Source organism: Schistocerca piceifrons, chromosome 1 (genome assembly GCF_021461385.2).
Source record: "Schistocerca piceifrons isolate TAMUIC-IGC-003096 chromosome 1, iqSchPice1.1, whole genome shotgun sequence".
Taxonomy (NCBI): domain Eukaryota; kingdom Metazoa; phylum Arthropoda; class Insecta; order Orthoptera; family Acrididae; genus Schistocerca; species Schistocerca piceifrons.
In genome coordinates, this window is record NC_060138.1 from 738,618,866 (window position 1) to 738,644,641 (window position 25,776).

Genomic DNA, 25,776 nt, shown 5'->3' on the forward strand with positions numbered 1-25,776 from the left:
CTGGTTTTTCGAACTGGAAGAAAGGGGTAGAAAAATTGAAAGTGCATGAAGCATCAGGCTGCCACAGAGAAGTTGTACTGAAATTCAAATCCTTAAAATCGAATGTCAATGTATTTAGCCAGATTTCCAAAGAAAAACTGACACAAATGAAAGAAAACTGAGCTTGTTTACTAAAAATCATATTTTCCCTCCATTATTTAGCAGTGCAGGGGCTTGCAATACATGGGCATACTGATGAAACAAGTAACTTTGACAATTTATTACGCCTTCAATGTGAAGATAAGCAGCTACTTTTAATATGGCTACAGCGCGAAACTTACAAATGGACATCCCATGATGTGCAAAACGAAATTTTGGCCATTTTAAGTCATAAACTTCTTAGAAAATTATTGGAGGATATCAAGAGTGCACAGTATTTTGCAATAATAGCAGACAAAATAACAGACATAGCCACCAAAGAGCAATTTAGTATCTGCATAAGATTTGTTGATGCTTTGCTAGAGATAGAAGAATATTTTTTAGGGCTATACTCAATACAAAGTACCACAGCTAAGGCTCTGTTTGATATTATTATCGACATTTCAAAACGATTTGATCTGCCTACATCTAATTATAGGGGCCGATGCTTTGACGGTTCAGCTAACATGGCCGGATTATATAATGGTGTCAAGGCAAAGTTTATGGAAATGGAGAAGAGAGCTATGTTTGTGCACTGCCTTGCACACTGTTTAAATGTAACACTACAAGACACTGTGAAAGCAGCACCAGAATGTCAAAATGCATTGAATGTTATGAAGGACTTAATACATTTTGTGAAAGATTCACTTAAAAGATTAGATCTTTTTGCCCACCTGAAGGCAGATGCCTCTACAAATTTGAAACCACTTTGTCCTACAAGGTGGGCCATAAGATACTTGGCAATGTATTCAGTTTTGTTCAACTATACAGAACTTCAGGAATTTTTTCTAAAAGTTTCAAGAAATGACAATTCAGACACTGGGGCCAAAGCAAATGGCTTTTTGATTAATATGCAGACATATGATTTCTTTTTCATGCTTTCACTTTTGGTAAAACTGTATGGTCACATTGATACCGTAAACATAGCACTAAAGATGAAATCCCTACACTTAGAGAAGGCCAATAAGATGATTTCCACTCTTGTAACTGCTATTAAATTTATGAGAAACAATTTTGAATCATTCTGGGGTGAAGTAACTTGAAAATGTCAAGATATGGATGTTGATTGCCCAAAATTACCCCGTAGAAGAAAAGTCCCTAAGAAATACGATGACTCCATCAATTCATCTGTAGAAACATTCACTGAAGTATGTGACAAATATAGAAGATTGTATTATGAAACAATGGATACATCCATCAGCTTCTTAGAATCATGGTTCAAAACTCAATCATTCATGTTTGTAAATCAAATTGAACAATTTCTTCTTGGTGATAACAAACATTCATTCGTTATTTTATCTTTCTACGAATCAGATATAGACAAAGACTGTTTGCTTCTCCACCGAAGCATGTTTCATGAGAGTATCCAAAGTAGTGATTCTGTGAATATTAGTTTGCTGGATGACATAGTGAAATACCCAAAACAGGAAAACCACCTGTTTGACCTACTGCCTGAACAAGTGAAATTCATACGTGTAGTGCTGACGATTCCAGTAACGTACTGCAGCACTGAGCGATCATTTTCTTGTCTGTGGAGGGTGAAAACATATCTTCGTTCTATAATGAGGCAGGATCGTCTTAATGCCATCGCCATTCTCAATACCCATATAGATGAATCGATGAAACTCGACCTTGATGCCATATGTGACGAGTTCATATGCAGGAATGATCTGAGGAGGTGTACATTTGCCATAAAAAATTAAGGTATGTTTCTTCAACTTTATTTATGTATTTGTTTAGTACCACTACTGATTTATACTCCGACTGAAATGACACTGTGATTGACGTTTAAGCGAGTCGAGGGGTATAGGCTAGTCGCCAGCCAATCGTAGTTTGCATGATTTTCAACTGTTTGCAGTTTTCATTATTCTCACAATTTTTTTTGTTTATTTAAAGCTGTTATGCTGTGAGGGGAATTTCCCAAGAATATGATGTCATAACTCAAAAGGGAAAGTATGTGTGTATAACACACCTCTCTCCGTCAGCACTTGTGTTGTTCCATATAATTCTCATTGCATAGGTCATTTTAGATAGCTTACAATTGAAGAATGTGATGTGGGAATTCCATTTCAGATTGTCTTGTAAGTAAACAAAGCAATTTTGTTTCAGTGACACTTAATGTTTTGGTTTTCCAAAGAAATATTTGATTTTAATGGATTTTTAATTTTTCTGTGTGTGGAATTTTTTTGTATAGTGGCAGGTTTATTTTTTATATATATAAATAGAAAGAAACATTCCACATGGGAAAAATACACTCCTGGAAATTGAAAAACCGTGAATTCATTGTCCCAGGAAGGGGAAACTTTATTGACACATTCCTGGGGTCAGATACATCACATGATCACACTGACAGAACCACAGGCACATAGACACAGGCAACAGAGCATGCACAATGTCGGCACTAGTAAAGTGTATATCCACCTTTCGCAGCAATGCAGGCTGCTATTCTCCCATGGAGACGATCGTAGAGATGCTGGATGTAGTCCTGTGGAACGGCTTGCCATGCCATTTCCACCTGGCGCCTCAGTTGGACCAGCGTTCGTGCTGGACGTGCAGACCGCGTGAGACGACGCTTCATCCAGTCCCACACATGCTCAATGGGGGACAGATCCGGAGATCTTGCTGGCCAGGGTAGTTGACTTACACCTTCTAGAGCACGTTGGGTGGCACGGGATACGTGCGGACGTGCATTGTCCTGTTGGAACAGCAAGTTCCCTTGCCGGTCTAGGAATGGTAGAACAATGGGTTCGATGACGGTTTGGATGTACCGTGCACTATTCAGTGTCCCCTCGACGATCACCAGTGGTGTACGGCCAGTGTAGGAGATCGCTCCCCACACCATGATGCCGGGTGTTGGCCCTGTGTGCCTCGGTCGTATGCTGTCCTGATTGTGGCGCTCACCTGCACGGCGCCAAACACGCATACGACCATCATTGGCACCAAGGCAGAAGCGACTCTCATCGCTGAAGACGACATGTCTCCATTCGTCCCTCCATTCACGCCTGTCGCGACACCACTGGAGGCGGGCTGCACGATGTTGGGGCGTGAGCGGAAGACGGCCTAACGGTGTGCGGGACCGTAGCCCAGCTTCATGGAGACGGTCGCGAATGGTCCTCGCCGATACCCCAGGAGCAACAGTGTCCCTAATTTGCTGGGAAGTGGCGGTGCGGTCCCCTACGGCACTGCGTAGGATCCTACGGTCTTGGCGTGCATCCATGCGTCGCTGCGGTCCGGTCCCAGGTCGACGGGCACGTGCACCTTCCGCCGACCACTGGCGACAACATCGATGTACTGTGGAGACCTCACGCCCCACGTGTTGAGCAATTCGGCGGTACGTCCACCCGGCCTCCCGCATGCCCACTATACGCCCTCGCTCAAAGTCCGTGAACTGCACATACGGTTCACGTCCACGCTGTCGCGGCATGCTACCAGTGTTAAAGACTGCGATGGAGCTCCGTATGCCACGGCAAACTGGCCGACACTGACGGCGGCGGTGCACAAATGCTGCGCAGCTAGCGCCATTCGACGGCCAACACCGCGGTTCCTGGTGTGTCCGCTGTGCCGTGCGTGTGATCATTGCTTGTACAGCCCTCTCGCAATGTCCGGAGCAAGTATGGTGGGTCCGACACACCGGTGTCAATGTGTTCTTTTTTCCATTTCCAGGAGTGTATATTAAAAACAAAGATTCCATGACTTACCAAATGGGAAAGCGCTGGTAGATAGGCACAATAAAAAAACACACAAACACACACACAAAATTTCAAGCTACAGTGCTACAGCAACAGTACCTCCATTATGACAGCTGCCACCCATTCCATATCAAACGGTCCCTTCCCTACAGTCTAGGCCTTTGTGGCAAACGAATCTGCTCCAGTCCTGAATCCCTGAACCATTACACCAACAACTTGAAAACAGCTTTCGCATCCCGCAACTACCCTCCTGACCTGGTACAGAAGCAAATAACCAGAGCCACTTCCTCATCCCCTCAAACCCAGAACCTTTCACAGAAGAACCACAAAAGTGCCCCACTTGTGACAGGATACTTCCCGGGTCTGGATCAGACTCTGAATGTGGCTCTCCAGCAGGGATACGACTTCCTCAAATCCTGCCCCGAAATGAGATCCATCCTTCATGAAATCCTCCCCACTCCACCAAGAGTGTCTTTCCGCCGTCCACCTAACCTTTGTAACCTCTTGGTTCATCCCTATGAAATCCCCAAACCACCTTCCCTACCCTCTGGTTCCTACCCTTGTAACCGCCCCAGGTGTAAAACCTGTCCCATGCACCCTCCCACCACCACCTACTCCAGTCCTGTAACCCGGAAGGTGTACACGATCAAAGGCAGAGCCATGTGTGAAAGCACCCACGTGATCTACCAACTGACCTGCCTACACTGTGACGCTTTCTATGTGGGAATGACCAGCAACAAACTGTCAATTAGCATGAATGGACACAGGCAGACAGTGTTTGTTGGTAATGAGGATCACCCTGTAGCTAAACATGCCTTGGTGCATGGCCAGCACATCTTGGCACAGTGTTACACCGTCCGGGTTATCTGGCTACTTCCCACTAACACCAACCTATCAGAACTCCGGAGATGGGAACTTGCTCTTCAATATATCCTCTCTTCCCGTTATCCACTAGGCTTCAATCTCCGCTAATTTCAAGTTGCCACCACTCATACCTTACCTATCATTCAACAACATCTTTGCCTCTGCACTTGTGCCTCGACTGACATCTCTGCCCAAACTCTTTGCCTTTAAATATGGCTACTTGTGTATGTATATGTGTGGATGGATATGTGTGTGTGTGCGAGTGTATACCTGTCCTTTTTTCCCCCTAAGGAAAGTCTTTCCGCTCCCGGGATTGGAATGACTCCTTACCCTCTCCCTTAAAACCCACATCCTTTCATCTTTCCCTCTCCTTCCCTCTTTCCTGACGAAGCAACCGTGGGTTGCGAAAGCTTGATATTTTGTGTGTGTGTTTGTGTGCTTTTTTATTGTGCCTAGCCTATCTACCAGCACTTTCCCGTTTGGTAAGTCATGGAATCTTTGTTTTTAATATATATATATAGATGATGTGACTTACCAAACGAAAGCGCTGGCACGTCGATAGACACACAAACAAACACAAACATACACACAAAATTCTAGCTTTCGCAACCAACGGTTGCCTCGTCAGGAAAGAGGGAAGGAGAGGGAAACATGAAAGGATTTGGGTTTTAAGGGAGAGGGTAAGGAGTCATTCCAATCCCGGGAGTGGAAAGACTTACCTTAGGGGGAAAAAAGGACGGGTATACGCTCGCACACACACACACACATATCCATCCACACATATACAGACACAAGCAGACATATTTAAGGTCTTGAAATATGTCTGCTTGTGTCTGTATATGTGTGGATGGATATGTGTGTGTGTGTGTGTGTGTGTGCGCGAGTGTATACCCGTCCTTTTTTCCCCCTAAGGTAAGTCTTTCCGCTCCCGGGATTGGAATGACTCCTTACCCTCTCCCTTAAAACCCACATCCTTTCATCTTTCCCTCTCCTTCCCTCTTTCCTGATGAGACAACAGTTTGTTGCGAAAGCTTGAATTTTGTGTGTATGTATGTGTCTAGAATGAGATTTTCACTCTGCAGCAGAGTGTGCGCTGATATGAAACTTCCTGGCAGATTAAAACTGTGTGCCCTACCGAGACTCGAACTCGGGACCTTTGCCTTTCGTGGGCAAGAGCTCCACCAACTGAGCTACCGAAGCACGACTGACGCCCGGTACTCACAGCTTTACTTCTGCCAGTACCTCGTCTCCTACCTTCCAAACTTTACAGAAGCTCTCCTGCGAACCTTGCAGAACTAGCACTCCTGAAAGAAAGGATATAGCGGAGACATGGCTTAGCCACAGCCTGGGGGATGTTTCCAGAATGAGATTTTCACTCTGCAGCAGAGTGTGCGCTGATATGAAACTTCCTGGCAGATTAAAACTGCGTGCCCGACCGAGACTCGAACTCGGGACCTTTGCCTTTCGCGGGCAAGTGCTCCACCAACTGAGCTACCGAAGCACGACTCACGCCCGGTACTCACAGCTTTACTTCTGCCAGTACCTCGTCTCCTATCTTCCAAACTTTACAGAAGCTCTCCTGCGAACCTTGCAGAACTAGCACTCCTGAAAGAAAGGATATTGCAGAGACATGGCTTAGCCACAGCCTGGGGGATGTTTCCAGAATGAGATTTTCACTCTGCAGCAGAGTGTGCGCTGATATGAAACTTCCTGGCAGATTAAAACTGTGTGGCCGACCGAGACTCGAACTCTGGACCTTTGCCTTTCGCGGGCAAGTGCTCCACCAACTGAGCTACCGAAGCACGACTCACGCCCGGTACTCACAGCTTTACTTCTGCCAGTACCTCGTCTCCTACCTTCCAAACTTTACAGAAGCTCTCCTGCGAACCTTGCAGAACTAGCACTCCTGAAAGAAAGGATATAGCGGAGACATGGCTTAGCCACAGCCTGGGGGATGTTTCCAGAATGAGATTTTCGCTCTGCAGCGGAGTGTGCGCTGATATGAAACTTCCTGGCAGATTAAAACTGTGTGCCCGACCGAGACTCGAACTCGGGACCTTTGCCTTTCGAGGGCAAGTGCTCCACCAACTGAGCTACCGAAGCACGACTCACGCCCGGTACTCACAGCTTTACTTCTGCCAGTACCTCGTCTCCTACCTTCCAAACTTTACAGAAGCTCTCCTGCGAACCAGCTTCTGTAAAGTTTGGAAGGCAGGAGACGAGGTACTGGCAGAAGTATATCCCTCACAGACCACTCTGAAATCTTTTCATTTGTGACTTCAGCATACAGCCTAAGAGCCTTTCTATTTCCACCTTCAATCAATACAATGGTGTCATCTGCAAATAGGACTGGTTTGGAGTGTCGAACATGTAGATGGAGATGCAAAGTTATCTGTCAAATGTAGTACCTAATAAATTGATTCTTGCCCCCCCTCCCCTAAAATATTTTCATGTCGGCGTGTCTGGTATTAGATCTACTCCTGCATTACCCATATTTGATTTTGCATTTATAAGCCTGTACTCAGGTGATCATGTTCATCCTGCCATGTGCTAACTTCAACCTAACCATTTATCTTTATAAATTTGCTAATCTGCCTACCCGATTAAGGGATCTAACATTCCATGCTCCGATCTGTAGAATGCCAGTTTTGTTTTTCCTAATGACGACATATTGAGAACTAACATAGGGTGCATCACAAAGAATCATTCAATTTCACGTCTCTGTTTCTGAGACTAATTAACATATACAATGAATTTTGTTTTTTGGTGAATGGGAAACTCAAAAAGTTTTTTCCATGCTTTTCATAGGTGTGCAGTATGCCCCCCCCTCAAGATGCATGGCGTGTGTCAATGTGGTATTCAAATTGTTCCACACTGCAGTGAACGTGTCTTCAGTTTCAGCTTCCACAACTGCTGTTATGCCATGTCTCAGTTCATTCATTGTTGTTGGTAATGTAGGCACATAAACAGAGTCTTTTATAAACTCCCTCAAGAAATAATCACATGCAGCCAGGTCCAGTGACCTTGGAGGTCAGTAATGTAAGGCTGAATCATTAGGTCCAGTGTGGCCCATCCATCATTCAGCAATCCTTTGATTTAAAAATTCCTGCACTTCCAGATGCCAGTGTGGTGGTGCCCCATCCTGTTGTAAATGAAGTCATTCGAATCAGTCTCCAACTGTGAAAAAAGAAAGTTCTCAAGCATATCTAGATATGTGCTTCCATAACAGTGTTCTCGGCAAAGAAAAATGGACATACACCTTTTCCTGTGAAATCACACAAAACACATTAAATTTTGGAAGTTCCTCTCTTGTTGTACAACTTCATGTGTTTGTTTTGTACCCCATATTCTCACATTATGATGGTTCCCCTTTCTATTTAAATGGATCCTGCCTCGTCACTAAACACTAAGTGTGGAAGAAATCTATCATCCTCCATCTTGCCAAGAAGGAAATTACAGAACTCCACACATTGTTGTTTGTTACCATCACAAAGAACTTGCAGTAGCTGAATTTTGTATGGTTTCATGTGTAAATGTCAACGCAACACATGCCAGATGGACATCGGGGGCATATTGAGCTGTACAGCGAACTTCTCATGAAAGTATGGCAGATGCATTTGATGTCTGTGTTAGACACATGGGAATGGCCTGGCAATTAGACTTTACACAAACAACCAGTTTCTCAGAATTGTTCATGCCATTGTCTAATTCTCTGTGCTGGAGGAGGATCCACACCACACCTAACACAAAAGTTATGCCAAATAGTTATTACTGACCCGCACTGAACACAAAATGCTTTCTGTTGTCCCGACGCCATTTTTACTAGAACTGAAGTGGGTGTATACTGCTGCTACCTAGTGAGAACCATGTGAAACTTGAGAGTTTGCTCCTTCCAACTGTATGTTGTTGTTCATGCACGTATCTCAGATAACATAATACCTAAGATTTTTTAAAATCGGATGATTCTCTTTGAGACACCCTGTATTTTATCCACGAAGATGCCATCATGTTCGAACCATACAGTAGAGCTGCAAGTCCTCAGAAAAATTACCATTGCAGTTTACCCTTTCTTTCAGCTGTTCACAATACTAGCCCAGCAAGATGTTACAATGGAGACTGCAAATCATTTTAAGAATTGTATAATAATAATACTACTTATTATTATTATTTTTGTTAACTCTTGTCAGACTGTTGTCCTGCTATTACTAAAAAGGCTGCTGCCCCCCTCAAGAAACCACATGTTTACCTGGCCTTTCCACAGTTAGGCACACAAACCCCCCTCCTCAGCAGTGTCTTGGGATCATGGGGCAAATTATAAGTGCATTATGTGTTAAAAGTACTATTGCTTTTAAAGACAATGAGTCCAAACATAAACTGTGACTTACACCATTATAATACTAGAGTTCCAGTAACCAAGTAAATAGCCACAGAACAGCATTACATGAAAAAGATATGATTCATGCTCGGCTGAAACTAGCCACTGCCCTTCCTAAATGTCTTACAGTTGTTACATCTAGCATATTAAAAGACCATCTTAAAAAATTTTAAAAGAAAACTCATTTTCTAGATGAGTTCATAAAAAATAAACAGAAACATTATTCCTTATAAGTATTTCAGGCTCATAGTATTAATTCGCAAACACTCTAATGATGATAAAAATTGTAACTCTCTTTCTTTTATATTAGCAAATGTAATTTTTTAAATGTAGAGTTTATTGTTATACTCAGAACTTAAGTTTATGAGCTTAAACTTCAATATTCTTGGCTGAAATATTCAGAAGAATAATCTGTATGATACTGTGATGTTAAGGAATCAACTGTCTTCAAAACACATTAAAATGGCCACTTTAAAATTTTAGGGAATAAGTCAGGCATTGCACAAAACTTAACATTCATGTCATTGTCATTTAAAATTGGCTGACAAATGAGCTGCCACCCTATTGCCTCAATACAAAATACAGTCTACTAAAGCACTACACAGAAAGGTTCTCTCATAGGAGCAAGAAGTCATGTGTCAGAGGGCTGTGCTCTAATTGAAGACAAAGGAGAAGGCTCTCATACTGTTTGCATGGCTGGAAGGAGGTATACCATGGTCAACAGTTTGGTGTCTGTCACTTCCATTCATTCGTCTTCCCATTTACACACAAGGCTGTACCTTAACAGTGAGGCAATAGTATGCAGAGGTTCAAATGGTTCTGAGCATTATGGAACTTAACATCAGAGGTCATCAGTCCCCTAGAACTTAGAACTATTTAAACCTACCTAACCTAAAGACATCACACACATCCATGCCCGAGGCAGGATTCGAACCTGCGACTGTAGCAGTCGCGCGGTTCCGGACTGAAGTGCCTAGAACTGCTCGGCCACCGCGGCCGGCAGTATGCAGAGGGACAGCACACTGGACAGACTGAGGGTTGTGACATGCCTTTTTGGCTACTACATCAGCCACTTTGTTTCTCTTTATAGCAATGTGCCCTGGCACAAAGCATGTTCCCTGGCACGACCTTCTTTAGTGGAGAAGGGTGTCCTGGATATCCTGGACTACTTTATTTGTTGGGTACAAGTGTCATAGAGACTGCAGGGCACTTAGGGAGTCAGGACAGATGAGGAATTTAGCAGGCACAACACATTTCATCTGCTACGATGTCCTGAGCATCACTTATTACTCTGCATCAAAGACAGTGAAGTCTTGAGGAAACCGATTCTTGAGAACATGGTCAGGGAAAATGACAGAGCAGCCAACCAAATCCCCCTGTTTAGACTCATCAATGAATACAGCTACATAGTTGTGATGCAATGAATACAGCTCCATAGCTGTGATGCTAATTTAAAATGTCAGAAAACATCATATTAAAAACACAAGCAGACTTGTAATCTCCCTTGTACAGCACTAAATCTAAAATTACTTTGGGTTTCTGTGGTAACCTGGGTGGTAGTGAGGTAAAGTGGATTTGGGCCTATACTTGGCTCACACCAAATGATTACAGCTCACACTTCATCTGGGTTCCAAAGGGCCTTGTTGCTCATGGGCAACTGTAGAAGAGGTGTTCCATAGCTGGATGAGCAACAGTATGGTATATTGGTGAATTCTGAGGAGTGAGAGAAAAACAAAACTGAGTATGTGTTAGATGGTGATCAATTTGGCTTTAGGAAAGATAAACGCACCCGAGAGACAGTTCTGACATTGTGGCTGATAATGGAAGCAAGACTGAAGAAAAATCAAGACACATTATTAGGAGTTGTCGAACTGGAAAAAGCATTCAACAATGCCAAATGGTGCAAGATCTTCAAAATTCTGAGAAAAATACAAGCAAGCCACAAGAAGAGACGGATAATGTACAATATGTACAAGAGCCAAGAGGGAGCAATAAGAGTGGATGACCAAGAACGAAGTACTCACATTAAAAAGGTTGTAAGACAGGGATGTAGTCTTTCACACCTACTGTTCAATCTGTACGTTGAAGAAGCAGTGATGGAAATAAACGAAAGATTCAGGAGTGGAATTAAAATTTGAGGTAAAAAGATATCAGTGACACAATTTGCTGATGACACTGCCATCCTCAAAGAAAGTGAAGAAGAATTACATGTGAATGTAGTGAACCATTTAATGAGTACAGAATATGGATTGAGAATGGACAGAAGAAATACAGAGGTAATGAGAAGTAGCAGAAATGAGAACAGTGAGAAACTTAACATCAGGATTGATGGCCAAAAATTAGGTGAAGTTAAGGAATTCTGCTACCTACGCAGCAAAAAACCAATGACATATGGAGCAAGGAGGACATCAAAAGCAAACTAGCAGTTGCAAAAAGGGCATTCCTGACCAAGAGTCAGTGTCAAACAGAGGCCTTAATTTGAGGAATAAATTTCTGAGAATGTATGTTTGGAGCACAGCACTGTATGGTAGCGAAACATGGACTGTGGGAAAACTGGAACACAAGAGAATCGAAGCATTTGAGATGTGGTGCTACAGAAGAGCTACAGAAGAATGTTGAAAATTAGGTGGATTGATAAGGTAAGGAATAGGAGGTTCTGCACAGAATCGGACAAGAGAGCAATATGTGAAAAACACTGACAAGGAGAAGGGACATGATGACAGGACATTGGTTAAGACACTAGGGAATGACTTCTGTGGTCCTAGAGGGAACAGTAGAGGACAAAACTTTAGAGGAAGTCAGAGATTGGAATACATCCAGCAAATAATTGAAGATCTAGATTGCAAGTGCTATTCTGAGATGAAGAGGTAGGCACACAAGAAGAATTCATGGCGACCCGCATCAAACCAGTAGGAAGACTGATGAGGTCTTAAATGCTTGATGCTCCATGAGAAGTTGCTGCTGGATTGTATCTATTCCCCAGTCTCCGCACAGATACTGGATTTGGGGCTGCTCCTGTAAGCATATATGGCCGATCTGACCCCCTCATGGAAGATAGCATCAATAATCTTCAGATAAGAAGATCTTGCTAGTCTGTAGACTGTGCACTGTAGTGTCGCTGCAATCTTACAAAAGCTCTATAAAACAGGAGCAGATGCACCCTGTCCACTTCCCAAGACCTGTGTCTCAGGAAATTTAAAATATTCAGTGCCTTCTGGACCCTTGCCTTCAGGTGCTTTAGGTGTGGTAGCCACAATAGTTTCAAATAAAAAATGAGGCCCTGAAATCTCACCAACTCTTTAAAAGGTAGAATCATGTCTGTATTCAAGTCAGATAAATGAAAAGTACGCCAAGAAAGGAATAAAGTGAATACACACAAACTTATCTGCACAAAATGTAAAGCCTATCTTTGCAGCTCACTCTTTCAATCTCTTAACTGTAAGTTGCAATTGATGAGTCATTCCTGCCATGTTGGAGGAGGAACAGAAAACTGCAGGATCGTCCACAAATAATTAGCATTGTACAGGACTCCTTACAGTAGATGTGACTGGCTAAGGCAAAGAGGGTAACACTTCAAACACTTCCCTGAGGAGCAATATTCTCCTGTTCGAGACTGACAACACGTCACCAACTCCCTATAGGTTAGATAATAAGGACAAAATGAATATGTGGATGTGGCCACGGGTGCCCCATTTGTGGGGCTGCCCAAGAATATGGTCTCTCCAAGTAATGTCATATGCCTTACTGTTGTCGTAGAATATTCTGACACAATCATGTTTACATAGGAAGGCCTGCCGGATAGCCACCTCTATCAGGGTGAGGTTGTTGGCAGTGGATCGACATCTCCTGAATCCACACTGAGAGCATCTAAGGAGCCGCCTGGTTTCTAACATCCAAACCAGACAGTGGTTAACCATTCACTCCAAGGTCATCCCTGCACAGCTCATTACTTCAGTAACTACTGGGACATTTTTGGTCCTTTCCTGCTTTGAAGAGAGGTACCAAAATTGCTTCCCTGCATGAATTATGAAATTGGCCCATTTTCCATATAGAATTAAAACATTGTATGAGGACATCCTATGATAACATTTTCAAATTCTGCAGAATGCTGTATGAGATTCGGTCATGAGTAGGTGCAGCATCATGAGCAGTTCCAGGACTCCAAACTGTTGAACATTATATCCAACTCTCCCCTTTCCATGGTGGCATGATAATGACAGAATGCTAGATTATGGCTGGCAGTGGCAACAGTCATTGCAAAATGCTCTGCCATTGTCTGAGTGATGTCTCAGGGCATTTTTCAGAGACATCCCTGTTTTGGCACTGCTGCTGTAGGTAACCGACTGCATTTACTGGAAATCCTGCTGATAGCTTCCCATACTTTTGTAGAACAAGAGGAGACATTAAGAGTATCTAGGAATGCAGGAATCTTTGCTGTTACATCTTCTTGCTCTCCTTGAGTATGTGTTGAGCCCTCACTCTCACTACTAGAAAAGCTGTAAGGTTTTCCTCTATTGGGCAGCACTTAAACCGTCACACAGCCGCACGACTGATCTGGTTTGCAGAACAGCACTTGTTAATCCATCAAAGTATAGGCTGCCTCCTAAGATGACCTGAGGACTTTGGGTGGGATAAGCCAGCAGCACAGTGGATCACTTGTGTGATGCGGTCCACCCATTCCTGGATGCTGCTTTGGTATTCAGACACAGCCAGCTGGCTGAAAAGCGTCCAGTTAGCTCTGCTGATCACCCATCTTGGTGGCACCCTTTCAGTGATTTCTCAATCCAGTAAGTGAATCCCAGGAGGGAGGTGGTCACTGGAATGAAGGTCATCAGTAACGTCTCAGTGACCCGAATTTGCAAGGGCCAGGGAGGAGAACAAGATGTCGGTGGCTGAGGAGGACCATGTAGGTGTGTTGAAATGAATAGTATTGCCTGTATTTAGGATGCACAGCTCCTCAGATGTAAGGAGGCTCTCTAACACTTGACACTTGGGTCAAATAATGTTGGAGCCCCATTATATAGTATGGATAATTGAAGTCTCCTAGTACGAGAAATGGATGGAGGAGTTGTTCTAAAAGATCTGTGAAGAGCCTCAGAATCTGTCAGTCACTTTGGTAGTAAACACAGAGAGCAGATGGTAATCTGTTGACCCACATGAACTTTAATGGCAACTGCTTGCAGGTCAGTAACCAGGGATGGAGTAGAGGAGGAGTGTGTCTTGTTGACAGTCACAGCTCCATTGACTCTTCTTTCCAGTCAAGTCATCCTTGCAACAGAGGTTATAGTCTTGCAGCACAGGGGCATCAGTTGCTTCAAAATCTGTTTCTTGTAACACAACCACAGGGGGCATTCCTCTGCTTGTGTCCTGAACCCACTGATGTTCCACTGTAACATGAGAGCCATTTATTAGGGGGATGGACTTGCATGCTGTCTCTCCACTGGGATGGGAAGCGTGCAGTGGAGGCTCAGTCATGGCGTAAGATGCTTGCCCCAGGCAGACTTCAGGTTCCATTGGCTCTGAAGATGAATCGTGAGAACCATCAGATAGAATGATATTTACATGGTCTGATGGTTTAGAGACTGTTGTCTTCTGTGGTTGATGCTTCCCATATGGTTTTATCATCAAAGAAATTGTCATAGGAACAACCACAGCAGTGGTGGTGTCAGTACTGATCTGTTTACTGGAGCCCCCAACGTGAGGTGCCAGAAGTTCGTTGTTGTCAGCAACTGTGGTCTTTCCTAAGGTTCTGGGGGGACCTACGGGGCTCTGGAAGAATAGCACCTGTACAAGTGCACTCACGAACACAGGTAGTAGTGCTGACAGTGGCAACCTCTGTTTGTGTAGCGGTTTCAGCTTTTGAAATAAGCTTTTTAATAGTGAATATGGGAGGCTGCATGGGTTTGCAGATCTTTTTGGCCCCATCATATGGGTTTTCAGCTCCTGTATGTTCCTTTCTTTCGGTTAGATGCTGTAGTCCCTACTCCAGATGATCCACAGAGCAATTTTCACTCTTTGGAGAGGAACAACTGATTTCTTCATGGGCGGCCTTACCACAAATGACACTGACATTTAAAACAGCACATTGGGTTGGGACATAAGGCTGCACATTTAAGCAAAGAAAACTTGCCTTGACATGCTCTGATAGCTTCATGGTATTGCAAGTGAGAATAAAGGGGTCTGATTTAACTAGACTGCCATTCGCCCTTTTCATTATATTTTGTGCATCAATGATACCTTCTTGGACCCACTCAGTTTTCAGTTCCTCTTTGGGAACATCCACCGTATCTCTGCATGATACAACACTTTTGCCTTAGTTCAATGTGCTGTGTAGCTCTGGTTCAATTGCAAATTCCCAAAGGCATTTAGATTTCTTGAGGTTCATTGCTTGTTGAGGACCAGGAATTTATGACCAGCAGTGGCCAACTGCACAATCACATGATAGATTTTAAAGTGCCAGCAGTTCCCTCTAAACTCTTTTGATGTTGAAAGGTAATACTTTCTCAAAGGTGCTCTCTTTCCTTTTAACTATTATAAACTCATTCTGAGTAACAGCATGTGTTCTGTTACAATAAGTACAAGCCTTGTGAATAATTACTGAGTCAGGCGGACTGGCTACACAAGCCTTGTTGTGAGGTTAGGTGTTGATATCCACCAACGATACACACATTCCATTGGAAGTTGGTAAATTAAAGTTTGAAGGTTCCATCTCAGTCCGACATGAAGCTAGGGAAATAAGGGTTGCCTTATACAACTGATGCGCTGCTAATGACTGTTCTGCCTCTACATCTGCACTTTCTATCAGCATGCAGTACACCTTAGGATTGAGATTTTTTTTATAGAAGTTTTTACCATCTTCATAATCTGGGCAGTTAAGACAAGATCCCCATTCTCTGTAACACACAATGTTCCACCACTGTGCTACAAAGTGGTAGCTGAAGCATGCGCACAGCTTACAGTTACAGACAGCTGGTGGCACCTACAGGTCTCCAGCTCAGTAAACCCAGGATTGCCAAGCCCATAGCTAGCAAATGAATGTTGAATTTCTTGAGGTGCTTGCCATTTCGAATGACCTGAGGGGGGGGGGGGGTCACATGTGGTTTATCAACTGCCATGATTGTCCACTCATCATCTTGTGCTGACTGAGATAGCTTTGTATACTAATGACATCTTACTACTTTGTTATTTGGCTTACACAAAGCTTGTGATATTACAAGGCAGTTACCACATTTTGATTACATAAGTGAATTTTCAGGACTATTTGTCCTTTTAGGTACAAAAATTTCTCTGTCATCTGAACTGTTTTAGTTAAATATGTTCACAAGTACGTTTCCATAGGGATCAGTACTGAGTGTACCACTTTTTGTGATGGCAATAAATGATATTGGAGCTACTGTCGGACTCAGTCTTACTGGTATTGTATTTATGTTACTTCTGTTTATACACTCCTGGAAATTGAAATAAGAACACCGTGAATTCATTGTCCCAGGAAGGGGAAACTTTATTGACACATTCCTGGGGTCAGATACATCACATGATCACACTGACAGAACCACAGGCACATAGACAAAGGCAACAGAGCATGCACAATGTCGGCACTAGTACAGTGTATATCCACCTTTCGCAGCAATGCAGGCTGCTATTCTCCCATGGAGACGATCGTAGAGATGCTGGATGTAGTCCTGTGGAACGGCTTGCCATGCCATTTCCACCTGGCGCCTCAGTTGGACCAGCGTTCGTGCTGGACGTGCAGACCGCGTGAGACGATGCTTCATCCAGTCCCAAACATGCTCAATGGGGGACAGATCCGGAGATCTTGCTGGCCAGGGTAGTTGACTTACACCTTCTAGAGCACGTTGGGTGGCACGGGATACATGCGGACGTGCATTGTCCTGTTGGAACAGCAAGTTCCCTTGCCGGTCTAGGAATGGTAGAACGATGGGTTCGATGACGGTTTGGATGTACCGTGCACTATTCAGTGTCCCCTCGACGATCACCAGTGGTGTACGGCCAGTATAGGAGATCGCTCCCCACACCATGATGCCGGGTGTTGGCCCTGTGTGCCTCGGTCGTATGCTGTCCTGATTGTGGCGCTCACCTGCACGGCGCCAAACACGCATACGACCATCATTGGCACCAAGGCAGAAGCGACTCTCATCGCTGAAGACGACACGTCTCCATTCGTCCCTCCATTCACGCCTGTCGCGACACCACTGGAGGCGGGCTGCACGATGTTGGGGCGTGAGCGGAAGACGGCCTATCGGTGTGCGGGACCGTAGCCCAGCTTCATGGAGACGGTTGCGAATGGTCCTCGCCGATACCCCAGGAGCAACAGTGTCCCTAATTTGCTGGGAAGTGGCGGTGCAGTCCCCTACGGCACTGCGTAGGATCCTACGGTCTTGGCGTGCATCCGTGCGTCGCTGCGGTCCGGTCCCAGGTCGACGGGCACGTGCACCTTCCGCCGACCACTGGCGACAACATCGATGTACTGTGGAGACCTCACGCCCCACGTGTTGAGCAATTCGGCGGTACGTCCACCCGGCCTCCCGCATGCCCACTATACGCCCTCGCTCAAAGTCCGTCAACTGCACATACGGTTCACGTCCACGCTGTCACGGCATGCTACCAGTGTTAAAGACTGCGATGGAGCTCCGTATTCCACGGCAAACTGGCTGACACTGACGGCGGCGGTGCACAAATGCTGCGCAGCTAGCACCATTCGATGGCCAACACCGCGGTTCCTGGTGTGTCCGCTGTGCCGTGCGTGTGATCATTGCTTGTACAGCCCTCTCGCAGTGTCCGGAGCATGTATGGTGGGTCTGACACACCGGTGTCAATGTGTTCTTTTTTCCATTTCCAGGAGTGTATTACTGTTCTGCATAACTACACACCAAGGATCAGCAGCTTCAAAGACCCACATAGATGAGGACCCAGCTACACCTGTATACTTCTATGTGTGTGCCTTGCCCACTAATATGGATGGACATATTTCTTGGCCCCAAGGAAAATACAAATATATCAACATTCCAAAAAATATTTTGCTTGGTTCTTCATTATCCACAGCTCCAAGGTTAACAACCATGTCAGCTACACCACCATATACATGTTTTTGTTGTGGTCTTCAATTTAAAGACTTGTTTTATGCAGCTTCCCAAGTTAATCTATACTGGCAAACCTCTTCATTTCCACATAACTGCTGCAACCTACATCCATTTAAATCTGCTTACTGTACTCCGTCTACAGCTTCTAGCCCACTCTCCCATTCCCAGACTGACCATTCCATGATGCCTCAGGAGCCATTCTTTCAGCAAATTTGCACCATAAATTTTTTTATCTATTCAGTTCAGTGCCTCCATATTGGTTACACTCTCTACTTAATGTAACCCAATGTATTCTTCTGCAGCATCACATCACATCTTGAAAACTTCTGCTCTCTTCTTGTCTTAATTATTTATCATCCATGTTTCACTTTCATACATGGCTACACTCCACACAAATACTTCCAGGAAGAACTTCATAACACTTAAATCTATATTCCATGTTAACAAATTTCTCTTCTTCAGAAACACTTTTCTTGCCATTTCCAGTTTACATTTTGTATCCTCTCTACTTCACTTTTATTTTACTACCTAAACAGCAAGATTCATCCACCCCTTTTAGTGTCTCATTTCCTATTCTAATTCCCTCAGCTTCATCTGATTTATCTACTTTCCATTAACCTTGTTTTGCTCTTGTTGACTTTCATCTTATATTGTCCTTTGAAGACACTGTCCATTGTGTTCAACTAGACTTCCAAGTCCTTTGCTGTCTCTGACAGAATTACAGTGTCATTGGAAAACTTCACAGTTTTTATTTCTTCTTCCTGAACTTTAATTCTTTCTTAAATCTTTCTTTGGTTGCCATTACTGCTCACTCAATGGACACATTGAATAATGTCAGGGATAGGTTACAATGGTGTCACTCCCTTCTCAACCACTGCTTCTCTTTTATGCTCTACAACTCTTACGACTGCCAGCTGGTTTCTCTACAAGTTGTTTATTTATTTTTTTATTTATTTATTTCATGTTCCGTAGATCTCGTATTGTGAGCACGTCACATGAGATGTGGAACAAGTCAAACATACAAAACAACAAACATACAAAAAGATACAAAACAGTCTTCATTAAATATATAAGAAATGTTCTACACAACTGCATATAGTTATTACAAAGTTTCGAGGAAAAACAGATATTGTACATATAACAGCAGATTTCTTTGAGTGTTAATACAAAATTTCATGTTTTAATTTGGAGAAAAATTGCAAGCACATTTCTTTGTTAACAAGATGGATAATTCTATCTAAATGTTATTTCCCTTTTTGCATCATAAAACTCTTCTAATGTATAAACAGACATAGTTAACAAATATTCCTTTAGTTTTGCTTTAAAAAGAGATTCATTTTCTCTTAAACATATTATCTGGTCAGGGAGATGGTTAAAATTTTTTGTTCCTGGCCATTTGACACCTCTCTGAACAACTGTCAGGTTCTTAAGTCTCAAATGAGGATTTTCTTTCCCTCTTGTATTATATTTGTGATAGTTCTTATTTGATGGAAATTGTGCAGGGTTCTTAATTACAAAACACATCAGCGAATTTATGTACTGGGATACAGTGGTCATTATTTGCAGCTTTTTGAAAAGGTTACGGCATGATGTCCTAGGGGGTACTCTGGGCCACAAAAATTTTCTTTGCCAAAGCTAAATTTCCCCAGAAGATAATTTTGTAACACATAACAGAGTGAAAATACCTATAGTATGCGGACTTCATAGTGGTTAAATCTCCAATGGAAGACATCATTCTGATAGCAAACATAGCCGAGCTCAATTTTTTTAGGGTCTGTTGTATATGGAATGACCAGTTCATTTTGCTATCAATATGTACTCCAAGAAATTTAGACACATCCATTCTTTCTATTGGTTGATTTCCACATGTTACATTTATTTCTCTCACTTTTTTGTTTTTTTATGGAACTGGATAAAATTTGTCTTACTTGACTTTAGAGAGAGACCATTAACACTGAACCAGTTAATCACTTCAGAGTATCTTGTTAACTGACTCCTCGAAATTAACATCTGATTTTCCACTCATGAAGATGGTGGTATCGTCAGCAAAAAGAGTAAATTTGCAAGGCAGGCTTGCACACAATGGTAAATCATTTATAAACATAAAAAACAACAGTGGCCCCAGAATTGAGCCTTGAGGCACACCACAACTAATAGAAGTCCATTCAGACTGAGTGGAGGTATCCCTTGATTCATCTGAGCTGTTTAAAATTACTTTCTGTTTTCTTTCCTGAAGATAAGTTTGCAGCCAGTTACCTGCGACACCTCTTATTCCAAGTAATTTGGCTTTCTGCATGAGAATGTGGTGATCTACACAATCAAATGCCTTTGATAAGTCACAGAAAACACCAATTCCTATCATTTTTTGATTTAGACATTCAAGTACTTCATTTGTAAGTGCATACACTGCATCCTCAGTTGAACAGCCCCTTTGAAAGCCAAACTGGCTCTTGTTGATAAGTCTGTTCATTATGAGGTGTTCAGTAATTTTATTGTGTATTAATTTTTCTAGAATTTTAGAGAAGGCTGTTAACAGTGAAATAGGGCGGTAGTTAGTGAGCTCAGCTCTATCACCCTTCTTGTGTAGGGGCTTCACAATGGCATACTTGAGTCTTTCAGGAAAAATGCCTTGTTGAAATGAAGCATCAAAAATATGGCACAGAATATCACTAATCCATATACATGAAAATTTCAATAAATTATTGGATACATTATCTACTCCTGCAGAGTTTACTTTAAAGACCAGATGACTGTTTGAATTTCCTCTACAGTGATAGGATTAACGTACATTTCTGGTATTATGTTGGAGTATGCATCCTGACATAAAGTCATAGCTTCCTCAACAGAGGGCCTACAGCCAATTTGTTGGGTTACTGACAGGAAATGTTTGTTAAAAATTTCAGCCACACTTTTTTGATTTTCTATTAAGTTACCCCCAAGCCTGATTTTTAGGTTAACCTTTCACTCTATGTACCTTACCCCCGGCACCTTCAGAATTCCAAACTGTGTGTTCCAGTCAGTGTTGTCAAAAGCTTTATCTAGGTCCATTAATGTGTTGAATGTAGCTTTGCTTTTCATTAACCTCTGTTTTAAGGTAATTCGTAGGATCTGTACTGCCTTGCATGTTAATACATTTCTCCAAATCCCAAACTGATCTTTCCCGAGGTCAACTTCTACCAGTGTCTCCATTCTTCTGTAAATAATGTGTGTCAGTGTTTTACAACCATGATTTGTTAAAAAGATAGTCCAGTAATATTCACACATGTCAGCATCAACCTTCTTCGGAAATGGAATTATTACATTCTTCTTGAAGTCTGAGGGTTCTTTGTGTGCCTCCTGCACCTTACACACCAGGTGGAGTAGTTATCCCATGGCTGTCTCTCCCAAGGATATCAGTAGGTCTGACAGAATGTTGTCAGTTCCATGAGCCACGTTTTGACTTAGCTGTTTCAGTGCTCTCTCAAATTCTTCTTGCAGTATCTGACAGCTGTTGTTTCCCACTACGTTCAACAGTTCATAGTGCCAACACAACAAAGCCTCGTTGGCTAATTTTGCAAGGCAAGTCATTGAGACAGTTGCACATGCAACTCCTGAAAAAGGTTACTGTCCCTCTTTTGAAACCATATGTTAGTCTTTCCTCTCCACAAACAAACCTTTGATCTGGGTGCACCTATGATACAGCGATCTGTGTCATTGAAGCACGCAAGTCACCTCAATGTAGCAAAGTCTATGGCTCATAGGGATTACATATATATAGTTAGCCACAAAGCATGCTCTCTCCTGAGCATGTGCATTCATTTCAAAATCAGAAGCCATATCTAGAGCTCTATAACACACGTGAATGATCTGAATCCAGAACTTTTTCTTGTATAATGATTGTTTGAGCAGAAGATTGCGGCCAGTAGACCACTGCTCCTCGTGAACTGTATTACTCTTTAAACATTGATTATCCGGTACGTTACTTTCACAGAGCAGGCATTCTCAGCACTTTCATTTGGTTGTTAAGCCACATGGGAATACTAGGTAAAGAATGTGCTGATAAATTAGCCAAAGCTACAAACAATATGGAAACATTAGAACTGAAGACACCAGGAACTTATTTGACACCACAGTTTTAGCACCATATCCTTAAGGCTTGGGGAATGGGATGGCAAATACGTACGAGGTCTAAAGCCTCCAGCTGAAGCCCACTCAAAACTTTGTATTTTGCCACCTAAATATTGATCACACCAAACTCACCCACAAATTTGTCCCATGGCAACAGAACACTGCCCATTGTTTCAGTAGCTGTTGAATGTGTTTTACATTTTTATGACGGAATGGACATTGAAACAAGGTCTAATACCATTCACTTCTGTATCAGCTCTGAGGCAATGCTGATTAGCTTCCATCTCTACTCATACTTTGTCCCCAAACTGACACAGAAAATGAATTCACTATATACGTGTTCCCTCATGATGTTTATTGTGGTTCAAAAGGAACTATGATGTACATAATGACAATACCAGGAAAAATTACATTCATTACTCCACACTAAGGTTGTCTTTAGTACAAAAAAGAGCACACAGTGCTTCCACCAAAATTTTTGATCACTTATCCATTGATATAAAATGTCTGACAGACAGCAAAACCAAATTTTGAAAAAACCTGAAAAAAATTTTGTCCTCGACAATTCCTATTCCATAGAAGAACTTAGACACTGTAATGTGTAAAAGGTGGTGGTACACAGACAATCTATCAGTCTACATATAATTCAGGTCTCTTACTTTTCTGAATTGTTGCACAGAGGTTTCATGCCCATTCCTCAAGGTATTTTATGCACTGTTGTTAGTGCATTGTAGATCCAGAGGGCTGTTCTCAGCACAGAAGTCTCCTTCAGCTGCAATGATCTTCTTGTGCTTGCAAGTAACCCTTTTTCATTGGTTTAGCTCCTTTATAACCAGTACTATTAATACACCTCTTAGTCTCCCTTTAAATCTACCTCAAATAGTGACACAAGCAGGGTTATTTTGAGATCATTTTTTCAAACAAATTACTGATGATTTGGTGCCTTCCACTTTCATCACTACAGGATGGCATTGGCTAGGGAAGAAGCATGTGATTCAGTTTAAGGAAATAATCATATTTTAATTTATGTAAAATGTGTTAAGTATAACAAAATAGTGTGTAATGGGATTCTGTGCAACTTCTGCAATAAAAGGAGTCTTTTTGTTGTGCTGAAGTGTAATAGTTAACTAAATACAAAAGGAAACATATGCTCAACCTGTATGGCTGACAAGAATGCCTGCCGTCTTGCTGCACATAGACACACCCATAAAGAGATAAGCTGTATATTACAGCTCTCCAGCTAGAGAATGCGAGACTAAAGAAACAAGTTACTGTAGCAGACTATAATATGATGTCTAACAAATGTACTGTACTTCTAGTTCTCAAACCTCTATTTAAACATGCAGCGATGTTAGGCATTGGGGATCTGTTCCAAGGAAAAAACCACAAAGAAGCTAAAAGACTATTAAATCAACTTCCTCCTTTAAAAAGCAGATTTGAAGCGCTAACCATATCCAAAAATTATGAATGAAAAGTGTCAAATGATAACGGAGAAAACTTGTTAACAGATGAAAGGGAAGGACCCAATACTTGCAAATTGAAAAGCTGTGTGTCAAAGTCAGTAAGGAAACAGAAAATAAGGATCTTCTCAGGCAGCAACAGTCACAGTATGTCTGATATATTGAGTTCAGTGCAGAATGACTCAACTAAGTTTGAAGTAGATGGGCTTACTAAACCTGGAGCCTGTCTGAGTGATGTTGTGGGTAAAAGTGACTTCTGTGGATGGTCAGCTAAGGATTTTATTATAATAATAGGGGGATCAACTGATGTCAGTAAAAACTCAGCATCTGATGAGACTTCTGCCCTCAAAAGAACACTAGCAAGCCTCACACATACAAATGCCTTAATAGTGAATATACAACATCAACATGACTAGATGGAAACCTCATGTGTGAACAAATGAGTGTTGAAAACTAATATTAAATACGAAGAAGTTTGTGATCATTTTAATGATGTGACATTAATCAGTACAAGCTCTTTTAAGAGGGACCATTACACAAAACAGACCAGCACTTTAATGGGAAACTCGTTTTATAGAAAGAAACTGAAGAAGGTTTAAATGACAAATTAATATCTGTGTACACTGCCCACAGTGTTGAACAAGAGTGTCTGTCCCAATGATATCTGCAGTGATGACCAAGCCTTGTCCATACAGGCCTTAGTGAAAGTACAGCCATCATCATTAACTACACAGTCATGTAATTATAAATCTGTGTAATAATTAATAGCTAAAGACTGTGGATCTCTGTCTTTCTGCCATTTAAACATTCAATTAATGAGAAATAAACTTCCAGAACTTGAACTACTTGTAGGAGAATTTCGGTGTGGTACACTTTGCCTAAATAAGGACAGATACCCTTGGTCTAGGGGTAGTGTCTTTGATTAGTGATCAAAATGTCCCTAGATTGAAACCCGCCACTGGTTAAGTTTTGATTAATAATGTGCAATGGCAGCTGAAGATTTCTGGCATAAGTCACCCTCATTCTGCCAATGGCATTGTCAAAGAGGGCAGTGGAGCAGACAGATGTTCAGGGCACTCTCTTGGGAAACTGCCCCTAAAGGCAGAAGAATCAACAACGATCAATGGCATGAGGATGCAGAAGGCGAGTGTCATGATGATCTCTCCATTAGCAGTAAATTTCGGAATATACCCCATTCTGATCTCCGGGTGGGGGCTGTCAAGGGGGAGATGATCATGAGAAAAAGATCGATAACAGAAGATTGAACATGGTAGGGAAGTTAGAAGATCTGAAAAGGGAAATGCAAAGGCTCAATCTAGTTATAGTAGGGGTCAATGAAGTGAAATGGAAGGAGGACAAGGATTTCTGGTCAGATGAGTATAGGGTAATATCAATAGCAGCATAAAATGCATAACAGGAGTAGGATTCATTATGAATAGAAAGGTAGGCCAGAGAATGTGTTACTGTGAACAGTTCAATGATAAGATTGTTTTTATCAGAATCGACAGGAAACCAACACTGACAATGATAGTGCAGGTGTACATGCTGATGTCGCAAGCTGAAGATGAAGATATAGAGAAAGTATATGAGGATATTGAAAGGATAATACAGTATGTGAAGGGAGATGAAAATCTAACAACCATGGGGGACTGAAATGCAGTTTTAGGGGAATAGAAGAATGGGTTGAAGGAGAATATGGGCTTGGGACAAAGAATGAGAGAAGAGAAACATTAATTGTGTTCTGTAACAAGTTTCAGCTATTAATAGCAAATACTCTGTTCAAGAATCATAAGCAGAGGAAATAAACTTGGAAAAGGGTGGGTGATACAGGAAGATTTCAATTAGGTTACGGCATGGTGAGACAGAGATTCCAAAATCAGATACAGGATTGTAAGCTGTAGCCAGGAGCAAATATAGACTCAGATCACAACATAGTAGTGATGAAGAGTAAGCTGAAGTTTAAGAGATTACACTGCTGGCCACCGTAAATGCAACACCCTGAA

General features: G+C 42.3%; 1 protein-coding gene and 1 non-coding gene across 2 annotated transcripts in view; one reads left to right on the forward strand and one right to left on the reverse strand.

Moving 5' to 3' along the window:
- The window catches only part of LOC124711630, a 198,965-nt gene that overhangs the window by 125,530 nt on the left and 47,659 nt on the right, over nt 1-25,776 (forward strand). The window lies entirely within an intron of this gene.
- Nucleotides 6,760-6,834, reverse strand: Trnas-cga. Its single transcript has one exon. It is a non-coding gene; the product is annotated as a tRNA-Ser (tRNA).